General features: G+C 35.1%; 1 protein-coding gene across 1 annotated transcript in view; it reads left to right on the forward strand.

The window, feature by feature from the left end:
• LOC309855587 (uncharacterized protein) overlaps positions 1–13,316 on the forward strand; it is a 1,049,056-nt gene that overhangs the window by 540,469 nt on the left and 495,271 nt on the right. The window lies entirely within an intron of this gene.

Consider the following 13,316-nt stretch of genomic DNA (forward strand, 5'->3'; position numbering starts at 1 on the left):
TGACACATATATTAAGCTTAAGAAAAAGAGCAACATAGCAAATGAATAGGAAAAAAAGGGTCACTTTCTTTTATTTCTAACAATTATGGAAATAATTTCAAAAGTAGGAAGTATCAAAGAACATGCAGTAGAGAAACAACCATTTAACCTTATCCTCAAGCACAAAGAGTACACATGAGTTAATAAGTGTAATTATCTGTATAGTTAATGCCATTAGAAACAAAGCATTCTCATATGCCAGGTGTTTTTGCAAACCATTGCAGTACTGCTAGGTTTTTCAGATGAATTATTGCAAGAATCCTAGGCCTTAAAGAAAATCATAATCAATAGCATTTCATAAATCTCTTTCACACCTGGAACTCAACTGTAGCAATTCTTTCATCCTCAATCCAATGACATGTTTGTACATTTGCTACTGAGAATGTCAGAATGATGGAATCTTAAACATTCCAGCATATTTTCATCATTACTACCTGGTGCAGGTCTCACATAAATGAATATATCTGTAAACAATGAAGCAGCTTTGAGGTCACAAAGTTGATTACCCAGGTGAATTCCCAGTTCCGTTTATTATAGAACATCTGTACTTTATCTTCTAAAGTAGTGGTTGGGATATATTTTATATTCCAACTAGGATGGTCAAGCTTCCTCTTTTAAATTAATTTTTAATTTATTGTGTTAAAACAAATAAAAACAATAAAGTTTTTTGTTGTTGTTTAGTAGGTCCTATTTATTTACTTTTTTATTTATAATACATTTTGTAATACAAGGGCTACAGTAAAAGAATCTGACACTAACTTATGGTATCATGATTAACACAAAGTGGCTAGGGAAACATTTAACTGTGATTTTTGGACTTCTGAAATGCACTGTATTCATTTGCAAAGCACAGCCAAACTGTATAGCTGTTAGATGAACTAAAAAATGAATAACTACAATGCACTTAATCCAAAATGAGCTGAATAATGCAAACACAACTTTTACTTTTTATAGTGTTTTTCTCCCAATTCATCAGATCAAAGGATTTTGAATACAACTAAGGCAAAATCAAACAAAATTAAATAACTCTTCTTCTCCAGGTATGTTAAATATTTTTATTTTTATTTATTTATTTATTGTTTTGGCAGATATTATTGACTTAATATGGAATAGAGCCATGCAATTCCCTCTGGGTTGTTTATGAAGCTAGCAATAATACCAGGCCAATATTCAAATAACTCCCCTCTAACTCGTTTCTTAAAGAACTCAGGTTGGCCATGTTAACCTTCAGTGGGTATTACTGACTATAGCCTCCATGATTTTAAACAGGTCTGCATGCTTTTAATGTGGACTTTCACAAAGTTATCTCACTCAACAATACTTGAATTTTGTAAATTAAAATAATGTCAAATAGTTTATAAGAGGGCCAAAAGAGAAGGGACTCCAATATTTGGTCTTCAAGTCAAATATTACTAAAGTTCACCATTCTTTATTTGAAAGTAGCAAAGTTTCAGATGGTAGCACAGAGAACAATCCATGTAGGAGTAACAGAGACATTTAAGAGGGCAGATATTTATTTTTCTTACAAATATAATCAGTATGAATCAATAAGTTAAAAATGTTATTCTAAATCTTCAAAATGTTTCAATCAACTGTATTTATTTCTAGGAATATAATTATTTACTTCTGAATTTATTTCTTCTAAACTATTGTTGTTGCTTCTAATAACAGACTAATGAAGAAAAATAAAAATATTTTCTTGTGTAAAATTGTAATGTTAATGATTTAAAAGAGAAACAGAATGCAACATCATCACAATACATTATTTAACATTATTTAAACATGCCTGGAATATCACTAATTAAGTCTCTATCAACTTAACATAAAACATGTGCTACAACCATCCTATCTTTGACCTAGTATTTATTTCAGAGATTACCTACTTCCAACTGCCTATATTGAAACTTTTTGTCAAGATTTTTCTTTGTTTTTTTTAAAAATATGTTACAATAAATATTGTTACATGATTTCCATAATGAACATATCAAAGTGATTGCTTTTCTACAATTTCCTTAAAAACATCCCCTTCTTCCAAAAACATGTCAAATATTTTTACACCAAATGCATAAAATATATATCTACATATATCCATATATGTAATACTATATGTACATAATACATCTTAGATAAATAAATATGTGTAAATTGTGTAATATTTAAATATATAATTTCTTTAAGAATAAAAAATGTAGTCCACAATGCAGAATGTCTTTTCCTTATAATTTTTGTGTTTTTTTTTAATTTAAACCTGATGAATTGGAGGTCACATATGTAAGCCCTTTACACGGGCAAGAAAGTATCCTGTGCCCAATTAGCACATGAAATTCAGTAGTGAAAGACATTTGGTGTTCTACAATTTGGTTTGCATTGTGGAAGACTAAATTTGGGGAAGGGTAGTAAATAGCTATGAAAGGGATATTCCTTTTTAATTAACTCAATGAAAATCCATTATAAATTCCATACAGAAGCACAAAGTAAATGTAGATTTTTCATAGTACTAAGCTAGTGATAATACTTTGAAAACATCTTGAAGAATCTTCATAGAGTGAGGTAACATTTCATTTACTTCAGGCTGATTTCTCCATTTGTATTCCATGCTCCTTCAATCAGGCCCTATTTAGAAATAAAACCTACAAAAACAAGTATTATATAAATTTATATAAAAATTCAGTTAGATGCTGACATTTAAAATACAAAAAGAAATCTCAATTTTTTAAAAAAAATTATCTGAATCTCAATACACACATATCCATGCACACCAAGCATTTGTGCATGCATGTGCTTATTTGCATAGAAACTTGGAGCCTAAGAAACTAGAGAGAAAACTTTAGGCACAACTTCCTGTTGAAGAGTTGTCAACTGGAATGATGAAGCAGGTCTGAAATTGTAATGTGAGTGTATGGAACAATGGTATTTTATTTAACAAAATAACACCTTGACTTTGTATCATACATTATCCCCTTTTTAAAGACAATTGCACAGAATCTTCCTAACAATTCTATGAGTTTGATTGTAATTAAAGACTCATAAATGTCAGAACTGAAAAAAGTCCTGCATTGTTACCTTGTCATCTTTTCCTACTAAAGATAAAGAAACCAAGATCGGACCAAATGCATATGATGGAAGAAACACAGACTGTGACCAAAATATGGTGAATTCTAGATTCAGCTCTGCCCCTCTTGAACCATGTCAATTTCCCTGAGCAAGTAAGATAACTACATTGAATCTCAGTTTTCTCACCTATAAAATATGGAACATGGTACCTAATTTTCTAACAGGTATGGATGAGTGAAACTATTTGGAAAACAACTATCACAGTATATGAAACATAGTAGGTACTTAAGAAAGTTATATTCCTACAAGCCAATATACAATGCACACATGCACACACACACAAGCACACATATGTTTACAAGAATACATTTATTGGGGCACCTGGGTAGCTCAGTTGGTTAAGCATCTGTCTTCAGCTCAGGTCATGCATTGGACTCTCTGTAGAGGGGGAGTCTGCTTATCCCTCTATGCTCTCTCTATCAAATAAATAAATGAAAATTTTTTAAAAAAAAGAATGCACTTATTAGTTGAAGGAAGGTTTGCAAGTACACAGAGAAGGGAGAGCTTTGACAAATCTAAACACACACACACACACACACAACTGTTTACAGCCTTTGAAAATAAAACTGGATTTAGGTTTTGCTAGTTGCCATACAGTTTTGCATAAGCTACCTAGAACAGGCTCAGAATTAAACTAGAAATAGCCTTGTGTCTATGCAATTGCCTAGATGATAATGAATTTGGAGGTGGTAGGATGGCCCTTTATCTACCATATGTTCTTTTGCCCTACTTGTATTCAAATCCTTTTATTTATTCTTTAGGTTTAGCTTGTCCATTAAGATATAATTTTTCCTGATTACAACAGCATATAGTTTGTTGCAGAACTGTGAAAGAACAGAAAGAAAAATACAAAAAGTATAGCTAACCCATCACCTGAATAAATAATGCAAATATTTTGGCATATTTCCTTAGTCTGTTATTTTCCATCAATGTATACATGTAGGAGGATTGTGATGATAGATTAGATATATAGATAGAGATAGAGGATAGATTGATACACAGATAGATAATAGAATTTCATTAGGACCTTTTCAATCTTCATCTTGTGAGAATTTCCCAAACAGCATTAAATATTCTTTCAAGACAATTTTTAACAGCTACATTCTATTTCCACAATTGGACAGTCCACAATCTATTTGAAATACATATATTTATTAAAAACACTGTTTAATTGAGTCTAGTGCAACTATCAACATAATTGTACTTTTTCTACTCATGCATCTCTGTCCCTTGTACTTAATATTAGTCTTTTTTCTTCCATGGAGGTAAAGTCTCCGGATACCCTAGCCAGGTGACAAAAATATATTGTTAGGTAGACCACTAAAATAATTTTAAGGGTGCTGGGTGGCTCAGTGGGTTAAAGCCTCTGTCTTCAGCTCAGATCATGATTCCAGCATCCTAGGATCGAGCCCTGCATCAGGGTCTCTGCTCAGCGGGGAGCCTGCTTCCTCCCCTCTCTCTCTTTCTCTTTCTGCCTGCTTCTCTGCCTACTTGTGATCTCTGTCTGATAAATAAATAAAACCTTAAAAAATAATTTTAAATTTGAAGTCTTTAGTTAGGATGTGTTCACTTATAAATTGTCATTCTCCATAACTCATTATTTTATCAATAGTTAGCTTATATTACCTTCCTGGCCCCTGCGGAGAATTGTTTATGACTTTTGATAAAACTGTTAGTTGATTAATCCTGTAATTTTTTAGTACAATCATTTTCTCTTCTATCAGCCTGTGAAATCTTTAAGGACAGGAACCACAGCTAAATTTATGTTTGTGTGTAACTTAATGCCTCTAACTGGGACTGAATCCCAGGAATGATAGAAAGAGTCTTGATGTTCATCATCAGCCCAGAAACATAGCTAGTTACCAATTGGCATTTTGTCTGACTTGAGGCACAGACCTTTCTAAACTGAGTTGTAACTTTCTTGCTTGTATTCCACTAATCTACTTCAATCAAACAACTTGGATTCACTGCATTTCCCTGACATATTCTCTCCCAAGTTTAGTGATGGGGAAAGCTTAAACACAGGAAAGCTACAATATTAAGAAAAGAATAGAGAGGAAAGATTTGCTGGGGATAAAACTTCAAGAATTTAGGGATAAAGAGTGTTTTCCTGTTCTACATGCAATCAGGTAAGATAGGTAACCATCAAATGAAATTATGTACAAAACTGAACCTTATTAAGAATAAACTGACCCTTCTAAATTTATAAGGCAAAACTCAACTTCCTTCTGAAATATATGAACCTTCACTATTTTTTATAATTTTATTTTAGCCAGCACTTATACAGGAGAAAATAAAGCTCTAAAACTAAAAATACGAGTAACTCATTGACATCTTTTGGAATAAGAGTAGTGGGTAAGGTGGGGATGCAGTTATCATACAGATAATCCTAAGACCATCCCTTTACCTATGGATTGCTAAAGAAGCTAGCTGTACTCAGGCCTGGTAGGAAAGCACAAAAATGACTGGATTTTACCTCAGGCATTTCTGTCATTGATTTTGTCACACTAGCTTTCTTCCAGCTTTATAATAGAGAAAATTATTTGGAGATATCAGGAAACACTAATCTGCTAGATTCTTCCAATTCGTGACCTGCTTCACTAAATTAGTACATGCTTTCACTCTAGGATCTCTGTAAAATCTAATGTAACTATACATAAGGAGAAGCATTGTCAAATGTAGAACTCCATGGAAATAGAAGTGAGAATTGTCATTCCATTTGCATCACTCCTACAGGAGCTCCCTAGATGTGACCTTCACAAAAGCCACAACTCAATCTTCTCTTTTTGAGTTCTCTCCATCACTAAATTCAGGACAAAGTATGCAATAAGAATGCAGTGAAGTTTGCTGACTGAGAGATTCGGCTCAGTAGGATGGAGCAAAGCCATGAAAAATCAGTTTAGAGTTCTCTGACCCCAAGTCAGATAAAATTCTAATTCGTAATTAGCCATGTCTCTGGGCTGGCAACAAACATCCAGGCTTTTCTATCAACCCTTGGATTCAGCCTCTGTTGGAAGAATTAAATAGCGTACTAAATCCCAATAAAATTTATGATTTCTCTTGAATTTTAATTGCTCTACTATTCTTGGCCTTGTTTTTAAAAACCCAAGAAGTATTGGAAGTGTGCCTTTCCACATGATAAAGGAAAATAGCTATGACTTCTGTCTTACCAAAAGCAAGATTAAATTAGATATTTTATCATTAATCTTCTGTATACTCCTACACATCATGCAGCAAGGCTAATCTGAGCTTAGAGAGTCAAAGGAGTAGCGCATCTAAGCATAAGTGAAAAACAAGTCTCTGACAGTTCATCCTAATTAGAGCCCCAGATGGAGTGGTTTGGAACAGAACCACTGGAAGCACATATGACATAAGCACCTCCCTGAAGAGTATCACCATTACACTTCTGCAATCCAGATGAATAAATATAATTTATTTCCTATAGGCAGTGGGAAAAATGGGCAATAAACTTAGAGGTAGGAAGGAAAGGATGGTCTTTAGGAAGTCCCTTAGGAAAGTATATTTAGGCATTATCTAACTGGGATGATCTCCAAGACAATAGCAGGAATATGATTTCTAGGGATATTGCTACAGTTTTGAAGAGACATTGAAGGGATTATGACTGGTTTTTCAGTTCCAAGTTATGCTAACCCTACTTGCTACAAGCTCTAGGATTGCTCTATTCAAGAAACCCTTTTTTTGGGCTTTGTGGTACCACAAGTCAAGGCCAAGCAAGTAGAATATAGACTTTAACTGTATTTTACTTGGGCAGTCCAGCATTTTTAAACAAATAAATTGGACTCTAATTAGTGATATATCCATTCTCCTCCTGTCTCACACTTGAGCATATTCATGCAATTAGATACCTCTTTGGCCCCTGAAGAAACTCTCTTAGGTAACTTCATGTCTCATAGGCCCATTATCACCAGTCCTGAGGAGTTAAGCCTCACCAAAGCCACCTAATATATGTTATTAAATTGGAAGTCTGTGTCTATTTAACCCCTTTTTAGGAATCACTACAAATGGTGAAGGTAAGATAAAATGGAAATGTGGTAGGAGTAAGAGGTGGTATCCACAGACAGAGACAATACTTGATGTGAGAGGAAAAAAAAAAGAGGGAAATACAACATGTCTTGACAAAGGCTTATTTCCACTTGACACATTTTTCTATGTAATTTTTCCTAATGGAGAATGAAAGGTGAGTGGAGGCCAGGAATCTAGTTGCAATCCTTCTAGTCTCTTGTTAAAAAACAAGCAAAAAAAACAAAAAACAAACAAAAACCCAGTGCCAGTATACTGTTCATATAATCTAAGAAAGAGGTATAGGTGACTTTTCTATTTATGTACACTTCTCAGGTGATCTAAATTGTTGAGATATGAGTAATCATTATTACCAAAATTAGCACTAGACTTCTGTGTAACCCAAATAAACATAGACTAACGATCTCTGTGATCCTTGTCTCACAATCAATGAACAAAGTAAACTGACTTCTGTTGAGACTAAAGAGATTCCCATGGATTTTCAAGATGACAGTGGATTAAGAGGACATTAAGGTGGGGGAGGAGTCAAGATGGCAGAGAAATAGCAGGCTGAGATGACATCAGGTGGAAGGAGATCAGCTAGATAGCTTATCAAACCATTGTGAACACCTACAAATCCAACAGGAGATCAAAGAGAAAAGGAACAATTCTAGAAACAGAAAATTGACCACATTCTGAAAGGTAGGACCTGTGGAGAAGTGAATCCAAAGTGACGGGAAGATAGACTGCGTGGAGGAGGGGCTGGCTTCTGGCAAGTGGCAGAACAATAGAACACAAAATCAGGACTTTTTAAAAGTCTGCTCCACTGAGGGACATCACTCCAGAGGCTAAACCAGCATGAGGCCCCATGCAGGGTCAGTGTGGTCTCAGGTCTCCCAGTGTCACAGAAAGATCAGGGGTGTCTGAATGTCTCAGATCACGCAGGTATTAGAGCAGGGAAACTGGCTACAGAGACAGAGCCGAGGACTGAGCTCTCAACTAGGGGTTACCTTTAACCCATCGCAGGCTGAGTGAGCTAAGAGCATGGCCAAAGGCCAGGGAGATGGGAGCGATTGAGCGCTTTTCTCTGAGGGCACACTGAGGAGTGGGGCTCCCACCTCTCAGCTCCTCCAGGCCAGAGATTGGGAGGCCGCCATTTACATTACTGTCCTCCAAAACTCCACAGAAAGCGTTCAGGGAACAAAAGCTCCCGAAAGTGAACCCAAGGGCATTAGTTAGCCTGGCCTCTGGTAAGGGCGATGCAATTCCACCTTGGGCAAAGACACTTGAGAATCACAACAGTCCCCTCCCCCAGAATATCAACAAGAAATCCAGCCAAGACCATGTTCACTTACCAAGGACAACAGCAGAATTCCACAGGAGGAGAAAGCAAAGCATGGGATTCATGGCTTTCTCCTCATGATTCTTTAGTCTTGCAGTTAATTATTTATTTTTTTTCCCTTCTGCTATTTTTTTTAACTTTTACCCTTTCCTCTTTTAATGTTTTTTAACTAGTTTATCTTAACAATACCTTTCATAAAAAATAATAATAATCTTTTTTGAACCTTCGTTATTATAGTCACTTTTTCTCCCATTGTATCTAACTTTATTTCTTGTATACACATAGGCTTATTTTGTCTAAAAAATTTGGGGTATAACTTCTTCTAATAGATCAAAATACACCCTAAATCTAGCTCCAGGTTTGTTCTAGTCTACATCCCGAGCAAATTCTCTCCACTTTCTTTTTCATTATCCTCCTAACCAACTTACTTTATCAAAGCCTTTTTCAGAAATTTAAGAAAAAAAAATTTTTTTCATCTTTATAGGCATATTCCATCTCTTCATTGTGTTTACACTTATATATGTTTCTCTTCCTTTAAAATTTTGGGAAGTAGTTTCTTCTAGGAGACCAAAATACTCCCCAAATTAAGTGGGTGACCCTGTTCTAGTCACCAGTTTTATATATATTTTTTCCATTTTCATATTATTTATTTGTTTTCCTTTTTTATTTTTTTTATGAACTTCTTTTTATCCCCTTTCTCCCTCCCATGATTTGGTATCTCTTCTGATTTGGTTAAAGCACACTTTCCTGGGGCCTTTGCCACTCTTTTAGTATTTTATTTGCTCCTTCATATATTCTTATCTGGACAAAATGACAAGGTAAAAAAACACATACACACACACACACACACACACACACACACAAAAGAAAGAAATAACAAGGGGCAGTATTGAAGGCTAGGGACCTAAACAATATGGACATTGGTAATGAGTCAGATCTAGAGTTCAGAATGATGATTCCCAAGATTCTAGACAGGCTCAAAGAAGGCATGGAAGGTATTAGAGAAACTGTCTTGGGAGATATATAAGCCCTTTCTTGAGAAATAAAAAAAGAACTAAAATCTAACCAAGTTGAAATTAAAAAAAAAATAATGAGATACAATAAAAAATGGAGGCTCTTACTATTAGGATAAATGAGGCAGAAGAGAAAATTAGTAATAAAGAAGCACAAATGATGGAGAATAAAGAAGCTGACCAAAAGAGAGACAAATACTGGACCACGAGGGGAAAATGTGAGAGATAAGTGATACCATAAGATGAAACAACATTAGAATAATTGGGATTCCAGAAGAAGAAAGAGAGGGGGAGAAGAAGGTATATTGGAGAGAATTATTGTAGAGAATTTCTCTAATATGGCAAAGGGAACAAGCATCAAAATCCAGGAGGTGCAGAGAACACCCCTCAAAATCAATAAGAATAGGTCCATACCCCATAACCTAATAGTAAAATTTACAAGTCTTAAAGACAAAGAGAAAATCCTGAAAGCAGCCCAGGACAAGAAGTCTATAACATACAATGGTAAAAACATTAGATTGGCAGCAGACATATCCACAGAGACCTGCCAGGCCAGAAAGAACTGGCATGATGTATTCAGAGCACTAAACAAGAAAAACATGCAGCCAAGAATACTATATCCAGCTAAGCTATCATTGAAAATAGAAGGAGAGATAAAAAGCTTCCAGGGCAAACAGAAACTGAAAGAATTTGAAAACACCAAACCAGCTCTACAGGAAATATTGAAAGTGGTCCTCTAAGCAAAGAGAGACCCTAAAAGTAGTAGATCAGAAAGGAACAGAGACAATATACAGTAACAGTCACCTTACAGGCAATACAATGGCACTAAATTCATATCTCTCAATAGTTACCCTGAATGTTAATGGGCTAAATGTCCCAATCAAAAGACACAGGGTATCAGAATGGATAAAAAAACAAAACCCATCTATATGCTGCCTACAAGAAACTAATTTTAAACCCAAAGACACCTCCAGATTTAAAGTGAGGGGGTGGAAAACAATTTACCATGCTAATGGACATCAGAAAAAAAAGCAAGAGTGGCAATCCTTATATCAGATCAATTAGATTTTAAGCCAAAGACTATAATAAGAGATGAGGAAGGACACTATATCATACTCTATCATACTCAAAGGATCTGTCCAACAAGAAGATCTAACAATTTTAAATATGTATGACCCTAACGTGGGAGCAGCCAACTATACAAAGCAATTAACAACGAAATCTAAGAAACACATCAACAATAATACAATAATAGTTAGGGAATTTAACACTCCCCTCACTGAAATGGACAGATCATCCAAGCAAAAGATCAACAAGGAAATAAAGGCCATAAAGGATACACTGGACCAAATGGACATCACAGATATATTCAGAACATTCCATTCCAAAGCAAAAGAATACACATTCTTCTCTAATGCACATGGAACATTCTGAGAATAGATCACATCCTGGGTCTTAAATAAGTTCTCAACCGGTGTCAAAGGATTGGGATCATTCCCTGCATATTTTCAGACCACAATGCTCTAAAGCTAGAATTCAATCACTAGAGGAAATTTGGAAAGAACCCAAATACATGGAGACTAAACAGCATCCTTCTACAGAATGAATGGGTCAACCAGGAAATTAAAGAGGAATTGAAAAAAATCATGGAAACAAATGATAATGAAAACACAATGGTTCAAAATCCGTGGGACACAGCAAAGTCAATCTTGAGGGGAAAATATATAACAATACAAGCCTTTCTTAAGAAACAAGAAAGGTCTCAAATAAAAACCTAACCCTACACCTAACAGAACTGGAGAAAGAACAAAAAAGAAGGCCTAAATCCAGTGGGAGAAGAGAAATCACAAAGATCAGAGCAGATATCAATGAAATATAAATTTTAAAAATAGAACAAATCACCAAAACTAGTAGCTGGTTCTTTGAAAGAATTAATAAGATTGATAAACGTCTGGGCAGACTTATCAAAAAGAAAAGAGAAAGGACCCAAATAAATAAAATCATGAATGAAAGAGGAAAAATCACAACCTACACCAAAGAAATACAAACAATTATAAGAACATACTATGAGCAATAATTCGCCAGCAAATTTGACAATCTCAAAGAAATGGATGCATTCCTAGAGACAACTAAACTACCACAAGTGGACCAGGAAGAAATAGAAAACCTGAACAGACCCATAACCAGTAAGGAGATTGAAACAGTCATCAAAAATCTCCAAACAAACAAAAGCCCAAGGCCAGATGGCTTCCCAGGGGAATTTTACCAAACATTGAAAGAATAATTAATTCCTATTCTCCTGAAACTGTTCCAAAAACAGAAATGGAAGGAAAACTTCCAAGCTCATTTTATGAGGCCAGCATCACCTTTATCCCAAAACCAGACAAGGATCCTATCAAAAAAGAGAATTATTGACCAACATCCTTGATGAACACAGATGTCAAAATTCTTACCCAAATACTAGCCAATAGGATCCAACAGTACATTAAAAGGATTATGTACCGCAACCAAGTGGGATTTATTCTGGGGCTGCAAGGTTGGTTAAACATCCACAAATCAATCAATGTGATACAATACATTAATAAAGAAAGAACAAGAACCATATGATACTCTCCATAGATGCTGAAAATAAAAAATTGACAAATTACAGCATTCCTTCCTGACCAAAACGCTTCAAAGTGTAGGGATAGAGAGCACATACCTCAGTATTATCAAAGCCATCTATGAAAAACCCACCACAAATATCATTCTCAATGGAGAAATACTGAAAACTTTTCCACTAAGGTCAGGAACACAGCAGGGATGTTCATTATAACCACTGCTATTCAACATAGTACTAGAAGGCCTAGCCTCAGCAATCAAACAACAAAAACAAAGGCATCCAAATCGGCAAAGAAGAAGTCAAACTATCATTCTTTGCAGATGATATGATACTATGTGTGGAAAACCCAAAAGACTCCACTCCAAAACTGTTAGAACTTGTATAGGAATTCAGTATAGTGTCAGGATATAAAATCAATGCATAGAAATCAGTTGTATTTCTTTATACCAGCAACAAGACAGAAGAAAGAGAAATTACAGTTAATCCCAATTACAATTGCACTCAAAACCATAAGATACCTAGGAATAAAACTAACCAAAGAGGCAATGAATATATACTCACAAAACTACAAAATACTCATGAAAGAAATTGAGGAAGACACAAAGAAATGGAAAATGTTCCATGTTCCTGGATTGGAAGAACAAATATTGTGAAAATGTCTATGCTACCTAAAGCAATCTACACATTTAATGCAATCCCTATCAAAATCCCATCCATTTTTTTTTCAAAGAAATGGAACAGATAATCCTAAAATTTGTACGGAAATCAGAAAAGACCTCAAATAGCTAAAGGAATATTGAAAAAGAAAGCCAAAGTTGGTGGCATCACAATTCCTGACTTCAAGCTCTATTACAAAGCTGTCATCATCAAGACAGTATGGTACTGGCAGAAAAACAGACACATAGATCAATGGAACAGGATAGAGAGCCCAGAAATAGACCCTCAACTATATGGTCAATTAATCTTTAACAAAGCAGGAAAGAATGTCCAATGGAAAAAAGACAGCCTCTTCAACAAATGGTGTTGGGAAAATTGGACAGCCACATGCAGAAAATGAAATTGGACCATTTCCTTACACCACACATAAAAAATAGAGTCAAAATGGATGAAGGACCTCAGTGTGTTAAAGGAACCCAGCAAAATCCTTGAGGAGAACACAAGCAGCAACCTCTTTAACCTCAGCTGC

This window comes from Mustela nivalis, assembly GCF_964662115.1.
Source record: "Mustela nivalis genome assembly, chromosome: X".
In the NCBI taxonomy this organism is placed as follows: Eukaryota; Metazoa; Chordata; class Mammalia; order Carnivora; family Mustelidae; genus Mustela; species Mustela nivalis.